Source organism: Delphinapterus leucas, chromosome 17, assembly GCF_059928025.1.
Source record: "Delphinapterus leucas isolate spDelLeu-1000000601 "Yukka" chromosome 17, BTC_Dleu_Yukka2, whole genome shotgun sequence".
Lineage (NCBI taxonomy): Eukaryota > Metazoa > Chordata > Mammalia > Artiodactyla > Monodontidae > Delphinapterus > Delphinapterus leucas.
Window position 1 is genome coordinate 61,617,631 of NC_143145.1, and position 22,212 is coordinate 61,639,842.

A 22,212-nucleotide genomic window follows, 5' to 3' on the forward strand; every position below is an offset into this window, starting at 1 on the left:
TCTTCTAGTCTGATTGGTTCCTGGCTAGATATGCTGCATGGCAGTCCTTCTGGGGGCTTCCCTTTGCTTCTAGAAGATAGCAGAGGAGAATATCTTCCTGACCTTTGTAGACAAAGAACTGGTAAATAGGACACAAAAAGCATTATGCATAAAGGAAATAATTGATTAATTGGGCTACATTAATATTAGGAACTTCTGCCATCAAAACACACCAGACAGTCAGAGGGCAACCCACAGAGTGTAATACATACACCTGACAAAGTATATCCAGCGTATATAAATAACTCCTACATATCAAGTTCCAACAAACCCCGGACGATACCAAGGGTTGATAAGGATGTGAAGCACCTGGCCGCCTCTATCAGTCCAAAGGTTCTGCCCTTTTTGAAGTGGCCAGTGATGTCCTAATTTAAAGAAGCCAGATCTTTTATGCTATTAATTTACTTGACCTCTCTGTAGTTTTTCATCTCACCCATTCTCTGGGTTTTTAAAATTACATTTGTCAATTCTCCTCTGTCCACTTCTTGTCAGTCTTATTTGCTGATTCTTCTTCCTCTGGTGAAGATACTGTGCTATTAGAGAGCCATTCTTGGTCCCCGCTTCTATCGAGTCACTCAGGAAACTCATTCATGTCCCTGACTTCAGCTATCACAACCATTCTGCTGAGTCCCAAATCCAGATCTTAACTTAGTGCCCACATTTCCCTTGTGAGTTCTTACCCTTCATCTCCATCTCCTTGCTGGACGGCCCCTTCTGAATGCCCTCTACTTTTATCAGCCCAACATGTCTCTAACCAAACCAATTAAATTTCTGCTCATAATTTTCTGCTACTGTCCTATATACATTCCCTCCCTACCCCATCCTCTCAAATAAGAATCTGTTATATTTGATGTGTCCTTTCCACTAGTCTTCCACTGCAATTTGTCAAAACCAAGTTTTTCATAATATTCCCCTCTCCCCACCCCCCAGCCCCCAATATTCCCATTGAATACTCCAGCCAAACAAACACTTGCTCTTCACTGGACTCCTCTGAGACTTTTCAGATCATATTCTTTCTGCCCAGTATTATTACAGTAATACTGATCACTTTTTATGACTGTAAAGATACCTCTAAGTCACAATGATTCCCCTTTCACTGGGAACTGCCCCCGACACACAGGGCTGTCCCTACTGTTACCATGTCTGTAGGTGATATGGTTCTGCCCCCTGATGAATTCATGAGATGACATCTGACCCAAGCAGGACAAGTGAAATTTGCTAGGGAATTGGGCATTTTGAACCCAGTTAGGAATACGAATAGAACAGAAATTAGGAATGATTCGGAATAACTTATAAAGTTGAGGTCAGTACTGAATACGAAGTCACGTGCTTCTCAGGGAGTGGCTGACCCTCAGGCTGTGCCGGGCATCAGCATTAAATCCCACAAATCTTCCAGTTTAAGAAGAATAGAAATAGGCCATAGTTACACGTTCTAATTTCTAGTATTCCATGTTATATATTTATATCCCTTAGGTTGTTTATTCCCTTAAATAACTCATAAAATATCCTTGGTAATAAATATTGTTATTAATAGTTAGCATTTGTTGAGCCCAAAGTACCATAAATTATGCTAAGGGCTTTTCATTCATGATCATATTTAATTCTCACAATAACCCCAGGAGAGGTTATTATCCTCATTTTACTGAGGCACATAGATGTTATTAAACCAATTTTCCTGCTCAAGGCCATACAACTAAGTGGTGGAACTCATGTAGAGATACAGCTGAGTCCACAGTCTTAACGCACCACCCAGTGGTCCTCTCCCTGGCTATACGTTAGAATCACCTGGGACATGAGCCTCACGGAGTGAATCTGACTTACTAGGTCTGGAGAGTGGCCTGGCCATCTGTATTTTTAAAAAATTTCCCAGGTGATTCTCAGGGTAGCGCAAATTGGGAACTGTTTGCTCCAGCGTGCTGCTTCCCAGAAGTAACCGATGTTTTAGAAGTAGCCAACTCACCTGCCCACACACTCCCTCAGCTCCACAAACCTCAGAAGGTTTCATGATATAATTTGATGTCTTAAACTTGAAATGTTGCTTTGAGTCATCCCTCTGCCACCGAGTGAGCCAGATTTGAAAATTATTGTACCAGCCTTTTTTATTTCCACAAATTAACACTAGATGGCAAACTACACATAGGGAATCATCTTACGTTAAGCATTTTTTATCTCTGAAATATTTGATTTTTTCCTTCAAATAACCTTATTAGCCAATATCTGAGTTTAATAACATAGTATTAAAACCAGGGGGATTTTTTTCATAAATTGAATTACTCTGTATTGTGGATCAACTCATATTCCCTTAAGCAGAACCATAGATACCCTAGATGTACACTATGGCCTTAATTTTAGTTATTTTTTCAACTTCAGCTTTAAAAAGGGGTTCATTAATTATAAACGTGTATAAAATGAAATATTCGTGAACACTTTTCTACCAATAGATTTTAATGTCCTGTCAAAAACTTGACTCATTAATTAAAACGTTTACTAATGCCCTGCTTACGTTTCCTAGGAAGTTTGTGGAAAGCCAGCCCTGCAAAGCCGGGGTCACTTAGACAATGTTATATGCCCACTTTTCCTAATGGCTCCCTCATTTTCTTGGAATACAGTTTAAATTCCTAAGTATGGATTAGAAAACCATTCAAGATCTGGCCTGACTCTCCTGTTTTCTCAACTTTTTCACTCCCAGCCCCACATATAACATATAGAGCTCAGACTAGATTTCTTTCATCTTTAGCAACATATCTTCTTCTGTTTCATGAATGTTCACTACAAGCTGGGATTTGTTTGTTTCATAACATTCTCTCCCACCTTCCATTTTGAAGCCCATCTCAACCCACCTTCACATGTTTAACTTCTACTTACATATTATGTCTTAGCTTACATGTAACTTCCTCCAAGAAGCCTTCCCTGACCACTCAAGTATGGTTTTGTTTCCTCTCTTTAGAGTTCTGCATTTCCTCATTTACGTACTTAGCACACCATGTTATAATTACCTCTTTTGTGTCTGTAAAGACCTCAAACACCATGGAGGCATTCTTCGTTACTCTTGTATTCTCATCAGCTGTCTCAGTGCTTGGCAAATACCAAGTCCTCTACAGGTATTTACTGAACAAGTGAGTGAGGTCTCAATATCTAATAGCACCCTTATGCCATTTTATACCCAGGTTTGAGAGCAGTAACTTTTATGCACACCTGCAAATAACAAATTGTCTAAAACCAGCTCAAATTGTCCCTTTCCTAGAAAAACAAAAGACCATCCCATCTAGTTATTGATTTATTTAAAAAACAAGACAAAACAAATCATCTAGAAAGCACCCCCAGAGTCTTATAGATTTACTTCAGATTCAAGGTGACAGGATGTGAGATGTGGAAAATAAAATGGATGTCTCTTTTGCCACAAAATTGGAAGAAAAAAACTTTACATGATCATGCAAAGTTTATGTGTATAGAGGATTTCACCACATTGAGAACCTTTGATGATTTGGTTCCACTAAAAACAGACTTAGGTCTTCACAAAATTTCCATAATAAGGAGGAGCTCGCTTCCTTCCTTCCTTCCCCCTCCCTCTGCTTCCTCCCTCAATCAGAATTCAAGCCCTGAGAATAATGTAATTTCTCAAGAATAAATTCTGAAGATAACTAGACAACATTTCTTCCAAACCAAAGGAGGCAAGAATATACAGTGGAGAATAGACGGTCTTTTCAATAAGTGGTGCTGGGAAAACTGAACAGCTACATGTAAAAGAATGAGATTAGAACATTCTCTAACACCATACACAAAAATGATCTCAAAATGGATTAAAGACCTAAATGTAAGACCAGATACTATAAAACTTCTACAGGAAAAGATAAGCAGAACTCTCTTTGACATAAATCGAAGCAATATTTTTTTGGTTCTGTCTTCTCAAGTAAAGAAAATAAAAGCAAAAATAAACAAATGGGACCTAATTAAACTTAAAAGCTTTTGCACAGCAAAAGAAACCATGGACAGAATGAAAAGACAACCTACTGAATGGGAGAAGATATCTGCAAATGATACGATCGATAAGGGATTAATAGCCAACATACATAAACAGTTCGTACAACTAAACATCAAAAAATCAAACAACCTGATTAAAAAATGGGTAGAAGGACTGAATAGACATGTTTCCAAAGAGGAAATGTAGATGGCCAACATGCACATGAAAAGATTATCAACGTCACTAAGCATCAGGGAAATGCAAATCAAAACAACGAGATACCACCTCACACCTGTCAGAATGGCTATCATCAAAAAGAACACAAATGTTAGGGAGGATGTGGAGAAAAGGGAACATTCCTATACTGCTGGTGGGAATGCAAATTGATGCAGCCACAGTGGAAAACAGTATTGAGGTTTCTCAAAAAACTAAAAATAGAACTGCCATTTGATCCAGCAATTCTACTCCTGGGTATATATCCAAGAAAAAACCCCAAAGACTAATTTGAAAAGATACAGGCACCCCCGCCCCTCTGTTCATAGAAGCATTATTTACAAATGCCAAGATAGGGAAGTGTCCATCAACAGACGAATGGATAGAGAAGAAGTGGTATATATATATATACAATGGAATACTATTCAGCCATAAAAAAGAATAAACTTTTGCCATTTACAGCAACATGGATGGACTTGGAGGGCATTATGCTAAGTGAAATAAGTCAGACAGAGAAAGACAAATGCTGTATGATATCACTTATATGTGGAATCTAAAAATACAACAAACTAGTGAAGATAACAAAAAAGAAGCAGACTTACAGATATAGAGAACAAACTAGTTTACACCAGTGTGGGGGGGAGGGGCAATATACAGGGGGGAGTGGGAGGCACAAATTATTGGGTGTAAGATAGGCTCAAGGATGTATTGTGCAACACGGGAAATATAGCCAATATTTTGTAATAACTATAAATGGAGAGTAACCTTTAAAAATTTTATAAAAATAATTTTTAAAAATTTTTAGGGGCTTCCCTGGTGGTGCACTTGTTGAGAGTCTGCCTGCCGACGCAGGGGACATGGGTTCGTGCCCTGGTCTGGGAAGATCCCACATGCCGCGGAGCAGCTAGGCCTGTGAGCCATGGCTGCTGAGCCTGTGTGTCCGGAGCCCGTGCTCTGCAACGGGAGAGACCACAACAGTGAGAGGCCCGCGTACCGCAAAAAAAAAAAATTAAATGGAATAATAATAATACTTAGTTAATGGGGTTATTATGAAGTTAAATGAGATAATGGATGTTGAAGGCCTAGCACAGCATTTGATGCAGCTGATTTTTTAATAAAGTAAATTTCCTTCATTGTGAAAAAAGAAAAAAAATGTAGGTAAACCTCAATGCTGACATAGCCCTGAGACTTGTATGCTTTGCTGACATATTTACTAAGGGAGTCTTGATTTTTGACTTCGTATAAAGATAATAGTATTGAGTAGATATAAAATCCTTTTTAGTTCCTATCCTGGGTTAAGCAAAACTGGCAAAAATAAAGTTCCTGCAGAATGTTAGTGGGTTTTTTTTGCCCTCTCTTTACCAAATCTCAGTGTAATTACTTTCACATAACTATATGAAATTTATTTTGAAGGTTATTATAAACAACAGTCTGTGGGCTTCTAAAACTCATCTTAAATCCCTGTAAGAATGTTCATTGTATTTCTCAAGGTTCTCCTTGTCATTCCCTGGAAGAAATTTCTGTATGACCTTTATATATATATATATACATATAAAAGATTGTTCTCCTGAGAACTTGGATTGCTTTTATCTGAGAGATAAGTAGGAATGTGCTAAGATTATAAATTCCATGATCTTACCTCAGATCAGCAGAATTTGAAATTCTGTTGGTGGGGCCTTACTGATTCTAGTTTTATAAACTCTTCAGGTAACTCAGGTACTCAGAAAAGTGTGGGAATCCTCTTATAGACAAGATTTATATAATTGACTAGATTTCTCTTCAAATTTGGCCACTGGCAAGCTGAAAGACACATTTATGGTGCACTGGTAGCAGGTGTGTAGATTATTGTATTATGCTTTTTAATTCTTTTCCTGTCTCCGTGTGTTCTCATCTTTGGTTTGTTTTTAATTTCTTCTTTCACCTCACTTCTAATTTAAATTCTTGTCATATTACATATTCACATATGCCATCTTAAATCCTTTTTGGAATATGACAAGAAACAGATATGTAGATAGCCACACAAATATATAAATAATTATTACGCTCAGCTTCTGTCAAGAAAAATATTGCAGTTGGTACACAGATTAAGCACCCTTGGCTGATCCGGAGAAAGCTGCGTGCACGTGTGTGTGTGTGTGTGTGTGTGTGTGTGTGTGTGTGTGCGCTTGTACGTACGCTCACTCATGCTGAGAGAAATGGGAGAGGGGGTCATGCATGTGCATTACAGAACTATTGTACATCTGTTTAAAAATCAGTAAATAATTTTTCAATTTTTCTGTCAAAAAGCAACTATATTTCCTGGTTGCTCTTCATTAAACTCATGGTACACGTACCAGCTAGAAAACTCACATCTGAAACAATGACATGGATGTTTTGCTGGGACTGACGCTTTCCCTCCATTGTGCCCTTTTTCGCTTGGCCCCAAACACTTCCATCTTAATCCCTGTCTTGTCTTCCATTACTTGCCAGCTAATTCCCATGAAGGCATTAAGTTATAGGCACTTTAGAGAGTGATTCTTAGAATTAGTAAAGGGGACCCACAGATTGTTTTGCTGTATTTCACTAAGGGAAAATACACTCTCTGCCCTTCTATCTTTACTACAACCACCAAGCCTTTGAGAATCACTACAGATGGGATTAAGCCTGGCAATTATACCACATGGGTAACTGTCTGCTTTATTTATCTGGATGACTGGTCATGTGTCTGCAGCTGAGAGAACCAGACGTTCCTCTCTCGTTTTACTCTCCTCAGTCATTCCCAGGAGGAAGCTCCAAGCTCTAGTGAGACCACAGTTTGAGACATATCAGCTAAATGACATCAGTGAGCCATTGGGGTGATGTGGCCTGACACCAGCTCTCTGTCTTAGAAACCAAACTGAGGGCTCTCAGGCTTCACTGCATTTGCTGGGTATTCACTTTTTGCATATCTACTTATCACGTGGCTCCATCTGTTCTGAAACATAAGTGACAGCTAGGCTTCACCATACCAAGATCAGCTTTATAATAATTGGGTCATGTTGGTTCAGCTGAAAACCCTAGAGTTTGATAAATCTAATTGGGAAATATTCTTCAGGGCTCTGCAGGTCAACACAATACTTGTCAAGCTGCTACTAAATTTTTAGATAAGTATTAAGCACAGGGATCCACCTAAAGACAAGGCCCTACTTCAACTCAACCAATATTCTGAGCACCTAGTTTGTGAAAGGAATGGGGTAGGCATTACGGGGATCTGGAGATGGGAAAACCGATCATTACAGTTGATAACAAGAGCCAACATTTAGTGAGCACCTGGTAGTTAATATACATAATTTAACTGAATTTGAAAAAGTTGAGCATAACTCACTTCTTACAAATAATATAAGAATAAGGATGAGGAATGGATAAGGAACTTGCCCAAGGCTATTTAGAGAGGTGTTGGAGCTGGGATGCAAAGCTGCTGTTTATTCCCAACTATGGTGCCACCTCCAGCACAGAGTGCAGTATGTGTGTGTGTGTGTGTGTGTGCGTGTGTGCGTGTGTGTATGTGTGTGTCTCATAAGATATGTAAATCAATAACTATAATACCAAGAAGAAGAAAATAAAGAAAGTGTGATGGAAGAAAGACCAACAATGTGCTATAAAGATTTGGAGAGGGCTTCCCTGGTGGCGCAGTGGTTGAGAATCTGCCTGCCGATGCAGGGGACATGGGTTCGAGCCCTGGTCCGGGAAGATCCCACATGCCGCGGAGCAACTGGGCCCGTGAGCCACAACTACTGAGCCTGCGCATCTGGAGCCTGTGCTCTGCAACAAGAGAGGCTGCGACAGGGAGAGGCCTGCGCACCATGATGAAGAGTGGCCCCCGCTTGCCACAACTAGAGAAAGCCCTTGCACAGAAACGAAGACCCAACACAGCAAAAATAAATAAATTTATAAAAAAAAAAAAAAGATTTGGAGGAAAGAATTCTGTTAGGAGGAATTGGAAAATTGACTTTTGAATTGAGTTAAAACCCTTAAGGAATGGATGGAATTGAGAAAGATGGAGTTGAGACTGGCATACCATGAAGAAGAATCAGCCTGAGAAAACACCTGGAGACAGGAAAAGCCTGGTTAGTTTAGAGAAGGGTGAGAACTCCCATTTAGTGAGCATCTTAGGTAAGTCAAAGGGCCCATCAGGAGGACAACATTGTGGAGGGCCCTGGATGCCTGGCCAGGATGAGGAATTTCTCTTAAACTTGCTAATGGACTCTCAAAGTTGTTGGGCAGCAGAGAGATTGACAACAGTTGCACGTAAGAAAATGAATAGCAGATTGCAGACAGGAGTGGTAGTTAGAAAGCATGAAGGACAGTTAAAAGAGTTTTAGAGAAGTCCAAGAAAGAATGAGGGTGACTTGGCTGTGGGCATCAGGAACTCACAGGAGGGGGACAAATCCAAAACCCATTGTAGAGATACCATCTTCAGGACTTTGGCAATGGTTAGAAAGATTAGGAGCAGATTTGGGGAGAAGTCCAGTTTGGGACATGTTGAGCTTCAAGCAAAAGTAGTAAATCCAGGTAGAGATGCTTAGAGTGCAGTTGGCATAGCTACCCAGAGTTTGGAAAGAGAGGATTAGTAAAACATGAGAGATTTTGGCAGAGAGGTTGACACCATAGGAGAATAGGCAATTACAGAAAGGTGTAAGGAAGAAATGGGAGATAAAGATCCTCATCAGAGGATCTTCAAAGAGTGTGGGTCCATTCATTCGGAGATAGATTTATCAGGAAAGTTGATACATGTAAAATAAAAACAGTGATAAAGAGCAATTTAATCCCATCAGAAACTAGTATCTTGACCTCTCAAAATAAGATAGTGGTTATCAACTATAAACACAATCTGACTATTGTGAGAAAAAAATTGGAGAAAAAAATCTAGGTGCAGTGAAAGAAGAGCTGTATAGAATCAACAAGCAAACTTACCTTTACATGTTACTGAATGCAGGTCCATGTGCCTGATGCACAGTGAGGCCAGACAAACCTAAATATTGTTGGAGTTTGGATTTATTGCAGGGCTGAGCAAGGAGAATGGGTAGTTTGTGCTTTAAAAACAAAAAACAAAAAAAAACCCCAAGGGTTTTATTTATTTTTTTAATTTATTTGTCTGTGGCAGGATCTTCATTGCCACTTTCGGGATCTTTGCTGCCACATGTGAGATCTTTTAGCTGCAGCATGGGAACTCTTAGTTGTGGCATAGGAACTCTTAGTTGTGGAAGGTGGGAGCTTGTTCCCTGACCAGGGATCAAATCGGGCCCCCTGCATTAAGAGCGTGGAGTCTTAGCCACTGGACCACAAGGGAAGTCCCTCCGCAAGGGTTTTAGCAAAGCACTTTTAAAGGCAAGGTTTGGGAGGGGCATCCCAGTCAGCTCCTGCACAGTTCTCTGACTGGTTGATGGTGATCAATCCTTAGGTGGCAGAAGGTCTGGGGGCTACATGCTCATGGTCATCAAGTGGTTAATTTCTTCCCTTTGGTGGGGTTTTTAGCATCTATAAAACTCAGGAAATAAGCATCAGATGCTATTATGTAGGAACTTAGGAGGAGCTAAAACAGAGCATATGGGGGATGGGGCTGTCCTGGGAAGTCCCCATAGGGTCCTGCTTGGCTACATACAGAACTCCACACACACAAAAGACTTAACAAGGAGGAAAGAGCCCACCCCCATGACTTTAGAAAAGATTGGATGACAGCCTAGGCCTCTTGATCTGTGATATTCAGGATTCCCCTTGGTTGGTTTTTGTTGTTGTTTGAATAACTGTCAGCCTGAAGTTGCCTCTTTTCAGCCTCCTCCTTTCAGTTTGTTTTACTATGACTTGTGTAATAGGAGCGGACACAGGCAATTCCTCTGTAAAATACAAATTTAAAGGGGAGGCTGAGACAGATCTACCCTACAAGCTGTTCCTGCACGTAGTAATTTTTCCTGCTTACCCCAGCCCTGGATCCTGCTTCTTTACCGAGTAATTACCTGGGCAGTGCTACAACACGAATGAACATTTATTCAAGCCAGAAGCACTTCAAATGGCAAGAGTATTCTTTCAGTATTTACCGTTCTGCCATGGACAGCTTAGGCCAGAATGCTGCTAATGACTTTCACACACACAAAGGTTAATAGATTTGAATGATAGCTCTCATGTTCTTTAGTCACTTGGTGAGAGGCAAATACTGCTATAGGGCATATAATGATTGAGGATGTAACTACTATAAAATAACAAAATAACATCGTGGAAATCGACCCCTTTATATAGGCATGAGGTCCCACTCACAGGAGCACGTGAGAAAGGGCAGCTCACCTCTGTCCATCCTCTGCTCTGTACCCGCAAAGCATGAATTGCTCTTTAAGGAAATCCATTTAGCCCAGAGTGAATACTGCTTTGGCTCCTTCCTGTTTCCTCTAGTTGTAAAATTCAGGAGAGGCAGCAAGTGAGAATCTGTTTCAAGATTTTAACTCTTCTAAAGAATCAGATCTTGTTCATTTTAGATTTCTTTACCTACTCTTTAAGAAAATGGAAAGGACGTATAACTCTAAAATAATTCAACTGAGCCAACCAGTAAGGGGTTGGGGAGAAGGATATTGGAGTTGATTAGTCCCCTAGTTTAATTTTTGCTCGCTGATTTCATTATCACTAAACCATTAAACCAAGTTATTCTGGAGGACCAACTGTGGCAGGCTGTAGGTGCTGGGTTATGTGGATAAACAAGCAGGCACAGTGCCTGCTCAGGGAACATACATGTTAGTTGGAGAAGACAGGCAATTTTTTTAAATGTCATGATGAAAATCAAAACAGCCACTAGATTCAGAGTTCCCAGGTGGTCTGGTCAGGGAAGCTCTGAGGTACTGTGTAACTCTAGCTCTCTGAGTGATGTTGGCAAATTTCTTAGCTTCTCAGTTTCCTCATAGGGTTTTGGGGAGGATTCAGTTAAATGATATTTGCAAAACACTGAGTACGTAAGTCTGGCATGTAGGAAGCACACACACAATGAACATTACCTAATATTATTTTAACCTCCTCAGTGACAGAATTTTGAATCATTTTGTTCATTTACTGTTGTATCCCCAGTACCTGGAGCTGTGCTTGACACATGGTAGGCATTTAATAAATATTTGTTGGCTGAATGACTTTAATGATGAAGAGAATCATAATGGGGAAAAATGACAACAGTGGAGATAAAATTAAACTACAAAAAGGATGGAGCCTTGGTAAATTGACTGTAACGAAGTGTAGCTTCTCAGGGAGAAACTAAGCCGAAAAGCAGAGTTAGAGGTCAGAAATTGAAATCCTAACTAATCCTCAAATCAAGAAATCAAATACTTTCTTCTCTCCTTTACCCACTAGAGGGAGTGTATTACTTTCCACAAGTCAGCCTTTGCCAAGCACATCTGACCATGAAGCCCTTTAAAATGATAAGTTAATGGAACAATTAGAGCTGATGCTACAGCCTGTACATTTTGATTTAACTAGATAGTTACAAAAAAAGTTCTCAGATCAAATCATATGGTAGCCAAAAGAAATGATCAAACTCAGAAGAAAAGAAAATTAAAGGAAATAATTTTTATTTCATTGACTGCAAAAAGAATAAAATCTTTAGTAACGGGCTGTGTATCTGCTCAGTTTTAAATCTTTAGGCACCCATATTATGATGCTCTAAAAATCATTATGCAAATTTTATTACTTGATTGTTTTAGAAATCAAAGTTTGCCAAGGTTCTTTTTTTTTTTTTTTTGCACATTTTCTTGCATGCTTGATTCAGATAGTTTGTGAATCATAATATCTTGCTTTTCATGAAAACTTCTTTCTCTCTCATATTCATGGATGGAGTCTGTAAAGTATGAATGGTCACTATGAAATCAGTGTTGAACATATGCTGGAATGGTGAGACAAGCCGCATAAGTAGAGCAGTAATCCTCTCACAGAGCCTGGTAATCCTCTGACCCTGGAGGGGCCGGTGAGGAGAGCTGCCTCTGTACAATGTGCGGGTGAAAGTCCCAGGGTCCTGCCTCAGGTGACTGCTATGTGACTTCCTGGAACTCTCAGGTATGACACACTGCTGCTTAAATTAAGATGATTTTATTATAAAAAGAACAATTTTTGAAATGCCTTTGGCATTTTATGATATATGTCTAAATAGAATGTTGTCTGGAGTTTTCCGTGTTGTTTAAAATTTCAGAAACTCAAAGTTATGAACAAAAGTCATTCTATGGTTCCAATTCCAAATTCAAGGAGGCACCTGTGTTAAAGCCAGCTGCCTCCCGAAAAGCTAACAAGGGAGACCCCAGTTGGAACTGGCTTTCTTGTTAAGGTTTGATGACTGGAGAGGGGAGAAGGCAGCCTGTCTTAGAAAGTGCAGTTTGCAGAGAAAGTGGGATGTTTTGCTTCCCAGAACCCAAAGAGATGGAGGTGTCAAGAGAATCCTCATAAGGCTTGGCGCTGCCTGAAAAAAAGAGAATGGACACTTTTCTCCTTAATTAGATATCTTCTTAGGGACTTGTTGATCGGTCCCATTCTCCTTACGCAGGGGGAAGGTCATTGGAGTGACCTGGCATTTAACATTCTGGGCCAATGATGTAACCTCCTTGTTCTCTCATTGACAAAACCAAGGGGTGACTCTATGAGCCTTTTAACTCCTCTACATAGTAAGTAAAAGTCTTGTAGGACTCATTATCCTGAGATGTGGACCAAGGTGGAAATCAAATAGTTCAAAATATGTTCAATGGACTCATGGCTAACAGATGGGCGTGTAAAGAGCAACGCAGACAGAGACGAGAAGCATCCGCAGAAATCTGTGCTGGAAGTGAGCCAGTCTCAGGACAGCTAGTTTGATGAGAGACAGGTTGTAGTAAGGTTAAAGGGGCGAATACTGGGGGTGGGGGTGGGCTAAGGCTTTACGATCCTCGATTTTATAATCATATTTGAAAGCGATTCCTTTGGGATCTGAGAAAAGAAAGCACGCAGGAAGGCTCAGGAGAGAGAGAAACGGTTTACACATTTGAGAACTAAGTAGCAAAATGAGGTTGACAGTTAAGAGGTCAAAATTAAAATGTTAGCAGGTGTATGCTCCCCCTGGAGTCTCCGGGAATAACCTGCTCCTTGCCTCTCCCAGCTTCTGGCGGCTTCTGCTGGCATTCCTTGGCTTGGTGCCACATCACTGTACTCTCTGCCTCTGTCTTCACATCACCTCTTTGTGTGTGTGGAACTCTCCCTCTGCCTCTTCTCTTACAAAAACACTTGCGATGGCATTTAGCACCCGCTCCGATAACCCAGGATAGTCTCCCCATCTCAAGGTCCTGAATCGTGTTGGCAGAGACCTTTTTTCCTGACTCCTGAGTGAGGGTGAGTGTGTGTGTGTAGATAAGTATCTTTTGCTCTTCAGTGAGTGTTCAGCTGACTGAGTCTTCTTGAGGCTCTAGATCCCCTTCTCAGAAGTGGAGAAGAATGGCCCTCGGCTGCCACACTATCGTTGATGACCGCTAACCATCTGTTTGCCTCAGTCTGCCACCTCAGGTCCCTGGCCTTGTTGTGCCATCACTTGTGCGGTGACCTTGAAGTCACAGCTAACCGCTTACTGTCGAATCAGCAACCAAACTTCTCTAATTCTCAGTTGTGTGAACCCCAAAGTACATAGCAGCACAGAACCCAGCCCCAGGGGTCCCTTAACAGCGTGAGTGCTTTCTCTAGGTGCTGGACCCTTGACCGCTGAGGCTCTCTGGTGCCAGAAAGTCTGCAGGACCTCAGGATCCTCTGCCCCAGAAGCTGATGTGCTCCTCTGGTAAACAATCATCCTTATCTCAGACATGGGGTTGGCTGCTTATCAGGTAGTTCGTTCACTGACCTCAATCAGGAAAACAACTGCTCGTCTGCCAGGCCCTAGGAAAATTACTGAAATGTTTAAGATGGCAAAATCAATAGCTAAGGACTCTGTAGCTTGACCTTGGAATTATTACTATGACCGAAGACTCAGCCCACAGGGAAGACAATTGTGGAGTGAGTTCAATCATAAACTCGCCAGGCCTGGAGGAAGAAAAGGGCGGGGCCCACACAAACACGGCTTTCTCTGGTGAGCCTGGACATGCCCAGCTTCTGAAGCTCTAGATTGAGAGCTGATCCAACTAAAACAGGCACTTTGATGTTGAATTCCCAGACTCTGTTACTGAAGGCCTTCTTTCCTTCACTCCCTTTCCTTGTTTGCTCACATTCTAGCCAAGTCTCTCGATCATTGTCTACGTGACAGTATGATGTACATACAATCATGATGAAGATGAAGAAATATACATTTTACAGTGAGGAAAAACTACAAAGTGGACTTTTTGGATATGAATAATCTTCGCATGACATATTTCTTAGGGAAGATTTGGGGCCAGTACACTGATGTTTTGTTGATTGTTTTCATAGTTCCTAGTTTATTCCATGAGCCCAAGCCAACCTCATTTACTTTGCTACTTGGTGTGGTTTGGGAGCTTGAGCCTTGGGTGGAAGTGAAGTTACACGTTCTAGTCCAATCTACTTTAGATGGTAATCTCTAACCCCCGAAATGCCACGAACTCTTTTTTGTTTAGTTCCCCCTGTAATATACATGGTACAGTAAATTAATGACGAGGACCTGAAAATGGAAAGGATCATGGCTACAGGAAGGGCTTAGAATCATTTGAGAGAAAAGAGTAAAATGAATGCAAGATATTCCTATTATTCTACATAGACATCACATGAGTTATAAGCATAAAGGTTGGTTAATGAACTCATATTATGTGTTCTAAAAAATAGTAAAAACTACATTTTTACTGCAAAGAAAAGTATATATGAGAAAAATACATGGAAAAAATTTATGTTCCCCATAATAATAATTAAAGAACAATTTTTTTCTCTTCTATGAAAAGCTAACTTTTTGACATATTTAGAGCATAAATAAGTGAAGGGAATTTGTTTGCTTTTGAAAGTGAATTAATACATAGTTTGGCTATTTTCCCTATTCTCCTAATAAGTGAAAGCCTCTGTAAGTCTTTATTGTTTCACCCTAGAGTTTAGGAGCTTGAGTTCTGGGGTCAATATCTCTGGATTCATATTCTGGATCTACTCTTCTTAGTCATATGATCTTGGGCAAGTTGCTTAACCTCTCTGGACTTTGGTTCCTTCACCTGTAAAGTGGGTATGATAATAGTATATACCTTAAAATGTTGTAGTAGATTAGTGCTGGGTTCATAGAAAGCTCTCAATAAATGTAAGCTAGTAGCATTACTTTCTTTTAACATATGATATATTGTTTCTTGTATTAGACTGATTTATGTTTGTGTCCATCTCTGCCACTAACTCGTGAGCTCCTGAAGAAGACATGGGACTATCCTCTTCACCTTTATGCATCTCCCAGGTGCCCTAGCACAGCACATTGTACACAGTAGATATCTAATAGGTGTTTGTAGAATTGAATTAACTCAGGCACTTGGAAAATCTATGCACATACTATGATGTTTCAAATTAACATTCAGAAATTCAGTATATTGCAGAAGCCAATTCTAAAGGGAAAATGTCTCCTTAAAGACCACACTTGAATCATTTCTCCCTCCTACTGTCTACAGGTTCAAGCTTAAATCAGGCCTCTTACCTGCTGTTTGCATTGGGTCTCCAGACGTGTCAGTGGGCTTGCTCATCAGCCCTGCCCTATACCACTGATAATGTCAGAGCTGATTCTCCCCTTGAGACTTATATCAAATCATGTCTTCCTGTGGGATGTATGGAATATTCCAAAGCAGCCCTCCACTTTGGTTCTTATAGCTAAACAGCTCTCAACTTTCTTAGGACCCAGTGTCTATCTAATGTGAAGTGGGATTTGCAGAGTTGAAATCTCATGAGTCCCATTCTACTTATCCTATAAACAAATAATAAATGTATAATACCATTTAATATGAAAGCTCACACAGTCACCCATTTTAAGCAGTAACCTTTGCTAAGAGATATGTTTTTTTGTTTGTTTGTTTTGCGGTACGCGGGCCTCTCACTGTTGTGACCTCTCCTGTTGCGGAGCACAGGCTCCGGATGTGCAGGCTCAGCGGCCATGGCTCACGGGCCCAGCTGCTCCATGGCATGTGGGATCTTCCCGGACCGGGGCACGAACCTGTGTCCCCTGCATCGGCAGGCGGACTCTCAACCACTGCACCACCAGGGAAGCCCGAGATATGTTTTTTTAAGGGTCTCCTCTGGAGGCATCTGGCTGAAACCTCTGAGCACCTGGAGCAGGTGAAAGTGGGCATGTGTAGTGACAGTGGATCTGCTGCATAACTCTTGGGTCTAAGAAATGTCACATTTCTTTATTTGTTCAAAATCAAATCAAATCTGGTTGTGAGCTTTATGTCCCCAATCTCAGTCAAGATTGGGGGAATTCCTTCCATTTCCTGAGGATCAAGAAGGGGGTGTTTCCACTGTTAAGGACAGTAGGGAATAGAAATTTTGGACCATAGTTGAAGTCCTCCTTGCCCAAGTCCTGCAGGTGGGCAGCTGCAGCCCCTCCAGGTTGAGTGGAGCTCTAAGAGCCCTTCAGAGCCAGCTCTCCTCCGAGCCTGCTACCCAGCCTTCACCTTGTGGGTGCCTCCACTAGAGCTCAGTGAACTTACTCAGCAGGAGACCGTGGGTTTCTTCTACTCGTGAATACCAGCCCCTTCTCAATCTGTCTCAGCCCATCAACCTCCTCTTGCCCTGGTTTAGAGGTTAGCTTTCAGGACACGCAGTTAAGACAAACTCTTCTTGCAAATATATTCTCCCATTCAGTAGGTTGCCTTTTGGTTTCGTTGACAGTTTCCTTCTCTGTGTTTCACTGTGCTGTACACCTGCATCTAATACAATATTGTAAGTCAACTATAATTCATTTTAAAAAAGACCTCTTATTTCTTCCCAATGACAGAAGCTTCTAAGATGAAACTGCTTGGATAAAAAGTTAAGGAAGAGGGAAAAAATTTCTCACTCTGTCCTGAGTCTTACACAATAGAAAGAATAAGATAGAATTTGATACCTCTATAAACTATTTTGCTATGTATTTGACTAAAGCCCTTTGCCTCGCTACAGCTTCTTTTTCAACCCAAACTCAGAAATGTAGGCAGAAAGGCCTGTTGCGAGTAGCCAGATGGGCAGGGTAGGTGTCATCACCTGGACTTAGGCCCAGTGTGTGGCTGAAAGGAGTTGACAGAACCTTGCTTTGTTCGGACAATGGAAACCTCCAAGGGACTAGATTGGGACCAGTATCTTGATTCTCACTGGGGAAGTATGTGCTTTCTCCATGGAAAGCATCCTAAAAAACAACCAAGGAAGACCAGATTCTGGTCCTTCTTATCTTTGTTGTGATAAGCCTGCATTTTAGCCAATATTACATGTGTGTCTACTCTATATAGAAAATAACAAACCCGTCCTTGAGTCCACTGCCCTTTTGAATCAAAGGAACAGGTTTATTTAATGGACTCATTTTGTTGATAACATATTCAGAGCAAAAATTTTAAGTTTTAGAGTCAAAATTCATCCATATTAGTTAATGCTCAGGAATAACTATGAATTAAAAAAAAAGTAAACTAGAGATTATCTAAGGATAGATAAATTGTATTAGTTTCAATTTCAAGCATTAATAAATTGAACTAATATAGTAGCACCAAATTCAAGTCCTTAAATTTTTTCTTTAAAAAATTAAGCATATTTGTAATTAGAACCTGAAATTTTAATTAATTTATTTATTTTTTATTATTTATTAATTTATTAATTCTGAGAATTAGGACCTAAGTATCACTGGGAACTAGGGACAGTAAAGCTAGGCTTAGGTATATTTCTTTTAAAAAAATTGTTTTTTCAGGGTATGGAAATTTTTCTTATTTTTTCCTTTTTCTTTCCTTTAAAAAAAAAAAGATATAATTGACATATAACATTATGTTAAAGATGTGCAACGTGTCAATTTGCTTTTTTGTTGTATTTTTAAAATTTTATTTCTTTTTTTACAACGTGTTCATTTGATACACATGTATATTGCAATAAGATTACCACTGTCGCGTTCGTTAATGCCTCTGTCACATCACATAATTATTATTTCTTTTTTGTGGTGAAAACGTTTGAGATCTAGTCTCTTAGCAACTCTGAGATATATAATACACTACTGTTGACTATAATCATTATAGTGCATTAGATCTCCAGGACTTATTCTTATAACTGGAAATTTGTGCCCTTTAACCAATATCTCCCCTGTTCTCCAGCTCCTGGTAACCACCATTCTTCTCTCTGTTTCTAGGAGTTTGGCTTTTTTAGAGTCCACATATAAGTGAGACCATACAATATTTGTTTCTTTCTCTGTCTGATTTATTTCACTTAGCATAATGCACACTGGGCGCAAGTCCATGTTGTCACGAATGACAGGATTTCCTTCTTTCTCCAGGCTGCACAGCACAGCTGCCCCCTCAATAAAGAATTATCCAGCCCAATGTCAATAGCTCTGTTGTTGACAATCCTTGGTGTTTACCAATACAGAGAAGAATATTTCTGTGACTTTAAGACAGCAGTTGCTGGGACCGCGCAGTTTTGTGGCTATGGCAACTCCAGCAAGAAGGAAGTCAGCAGGTACCAACAGAATCCTCTCTATGACCAGAAAGCTGACCTTTGTGCCATCATTTGAGGATACAGGAGGGACTGAAGTTAGAGGAATGAAAGTGTGAGATGGTCACACTATAAAAATATTGAATCACTAAGTTGTACACTTGAAACTAATATAACATTGTAAATCAAGTATATTTCAATAAAACAAGAACATATGTACTACCAGGTGTAGGTGTCCCATATAAGGAATACATCAGAATATTCTTTAAAATCATAATAAAAAATCATAAGAGTAAAACAAATTAGAGATATTAAAAAGAGTTTACACGAGGAAGTGGAACTGAAGAGATGTTTGTCTGAAAAGTTTTGTTATTTTTCACTAGGAGGCTATCAGTATTATTTTTTCTATGTGTATGTATGTAATACAAAATTAACACATACATATGTTTGCTTATTAAACAAAATTAGTAAAGAAAAAAGCAAACATTTCAGTGTTCATTGTATTTTTAACAGCGTATGTATAACTGATTCACTTTGCTCTACACCTGAAACTAACACAACATTGTAAATCAACTATACTCCAATAAAAATTAATTTAAAAAAAGGACAATGTTAGAGTCATACAGAATTTTTTACAAAGCAGTAACAGCGAACAGATTTCTGGAAGTGTGTTATGAAGGTTCAATAATTGTTGGAGGAAAGCAGGAAATAAACTTTCAGATTGGGTTTATCCTGAAAAATCTGGAATGAACGGCTTCTGAAAATTAACCACGTTGCCTCGTGTTTGTTAGTGGTTTCAGAATGCAAAGCCATGGCTTTAAATGACCCCAGCAACTCGCCGATGAATTTTAAAAAGACTGGAGTGTGGATAAACACTTACGATGCTCTGTAAAAGAAGGTTTGGGTTCAAGTTTGGCCTCTGCCATTTACTACCTAAGTTACCTAAGTAACTTAGTCTCTCTGAAATTTAGTTTTGTTCATCTATAAAAAAGAAATATCCTCTCTCACATAAGAAGATATTTGAAAGAGCTTTGTAACTGTAAAGAAAATGCTAATTATCACCCAGAGGGAATTTTCCAGTGACTAGGAATGTCTTTTTTTTCTTCTTTAATCATGACTTAAAGAAACATATTTCATTCTAAAACTCCTTGGAATAACTTGGGCCTTCTGAGTGGGTTGTCCTAACTTGGCACTGCTTACTCAGTCTTGAAGTTAGCACTTCCCTGTGTCTGCCATGTCTCGGTTGGTCTCCTTACTCTGATGGAGACATAGATTAAAGAAAGCAGAGCTTTTCTCCCTTTTAGTGCTGAGTCCACACCAAAGAAGAAGTGAAGGCAGAATTGCTAAGTCGCCTGCTCTCTTCAGAACACTGCAGAATCAAACTATTTCTTCTTCTAGATGTCAGCTCTTGGGGCCCCAGGGTTCAACGCTGTGCATCTCCATTTGACCTCATCAGTGTTTAACCTGCTTACGCTCCAGAACCACACAACAAACCACAATGGCTAAAACCTGTCTGACCACTATCTTGGTTTCAACCAAAAGCCTCTTTTGTTAAATCAACAGTTTAAACACCGATGCATTTTAGAATCTTAGCTACAATATTAGCAAAGGGAAAAAATAATCAATGCAGTTTCACTCTTTTTTGCCATTGGGTGTGTGGTAACTAACCTAATTTTTGGAGCTTAAGCCTGGACTGGTATGTCACGGAATTTTTTCCTATTTGTGAAATACATTCATATACACTATCACTGTGTGATTCTATCAGGAAGTGTGGGAGATGATTACTCCATTTCAGAGATTTGGAACTGAGAACAATTATGTGTTGCTTAAGATCTCACAGCTACTAAGGTTGACTGAGACTAAAAAGGAAAAGAAAATTCTGCCAAATCTCCATCAAACTTCATTGCTTCGGGCTTCCCTGGTGGCGCAGTGGTTGAGAGTCCACCTGCCATGCAGGGGCCACGGGTTCGTGCCCCGGTCCGGGAAGATCCCACATGCTGCGGAGCGGCTGGGCGCATGAGCCATGGCCGCTGAGCCTGCGCGTCCGGAGCCTGTGCTTCGCAACAGGAGAGGCCACAACAGTGAGAGGCCCGCGTACCGCAAAAACAAACAAACAAACAAACAAAAAAACCAACTTCATTGCCTCAAGGAGCTGGGGAATGATAATGAAAGTTTCTTTAAAAAGACATACGATCTACTCATGAAGTGAAATGAGAGGACCTGTGTGCTGGGAAGGGCGGCCAGGACCCTCTGCAGCAACTTGGCTCTTCCAGGTCACAGTAGCACCCTGAAGACATAGCAACTGAGGGTTAGTTCATCAAGGAGGATTACAGTTGCTATCCTCACTTATTGAGTGGAAGTGGCACAACATAAGATTAAGAGGATGGGCTTTAATGTCACTGTGTTCTTGTCCTAGCTCTGCCACCTACTAGCTTATGTGCTCTGGGAGAAGTCACCTAGTCTCTCAAAGTCTGTGTTTCTGAAAAATGTTGAGAAGATTAAAAGAGATAATGACCTTAATAAAACCTGATCCAGGGTCTGCTGTAGAGTTCTTAAGGCACACAGAGGAAATGGAAGGTAGAACAGAAGAAATCTGCAGCGTCATGCAGGTATAGCTGATGGTTTTGGTTTATAAAGGTGTGCCCCTTTGTCTGAACACAAGCCAAGATATCTTTTGTTTGGCTGACAGAGGGATGCCCTACCTAGTATCTAGGATGTAAAACAACTTTTTGGAGGTAAATAAAATAAAGACAGGAATTCCTTGACTTTGATTGTAAGGTGGTGTGCATTTAATTTTTTTTTTTCAGTTTGTTAGTGTGGGACTTTATTCCAGCATCTTCTCATAAGTTTGGAGGGATGTGGGTCTCTCCAAATCCTGTCATGTCAGCACAAGTAAAGTATGAGAGAGATAAAGAACAGGAGAAGACAGTGGGATAATTATGCCAAATTAGTTACATCTTCCTTTCTTTCAGTTGGTATTCTTTATTGTAAGTTTTGTGTCATCGTACCAGCAGACCATTACTACAGCTGTAGATAAATACAGCTGAGGGTGTGGAGAGAAAAGATTTTGTTGGGAAAATATCTTTTATGATTTTTTTCTCAAAATGAATTCAAGGAAAAAAGGTTGTGACCTGGCTGGGGCTGAGGATGGAGGTAAAGAAAGAGCAAATGTATAAACAGAGCATATCATTTTTCCATATAGTGACGTCTGAAGGTTACATTCCTACAAAGAATTGTTTGTACTACCGAGGAGTCCTTGTCGCTCGTAAATTATGGTTCAGTAGTTCAGAAGTTAAATTGCTTCCTCCTGGACCAGACCATAGAGGTTTCTCACCTCATGTTTCAGACAAATTATAACCCTTTAGAGTACTCAGTGTCATGAACCTCTCCCCAGGACAGGTAGCAGTAGTGTTGCAGTACTCACCCAGCCTTTCTTCAGCTCT

The 22,212-nt window shown here is 40.1% G+C and overlaps 1 pseudogene; it reads left to right on the forward strand.

The window, feature by feature from the left end:
* The first annotated feature begins 8,250 nt into the window (after positions 1 to 8,250).
* Positions 8,251 to 22,212, forward strand: part of LOC149747042 (fatty acid-binding protein, heart-like) — a 51,796-nt pseudogene continuing 37,834 nt past the window's right edge.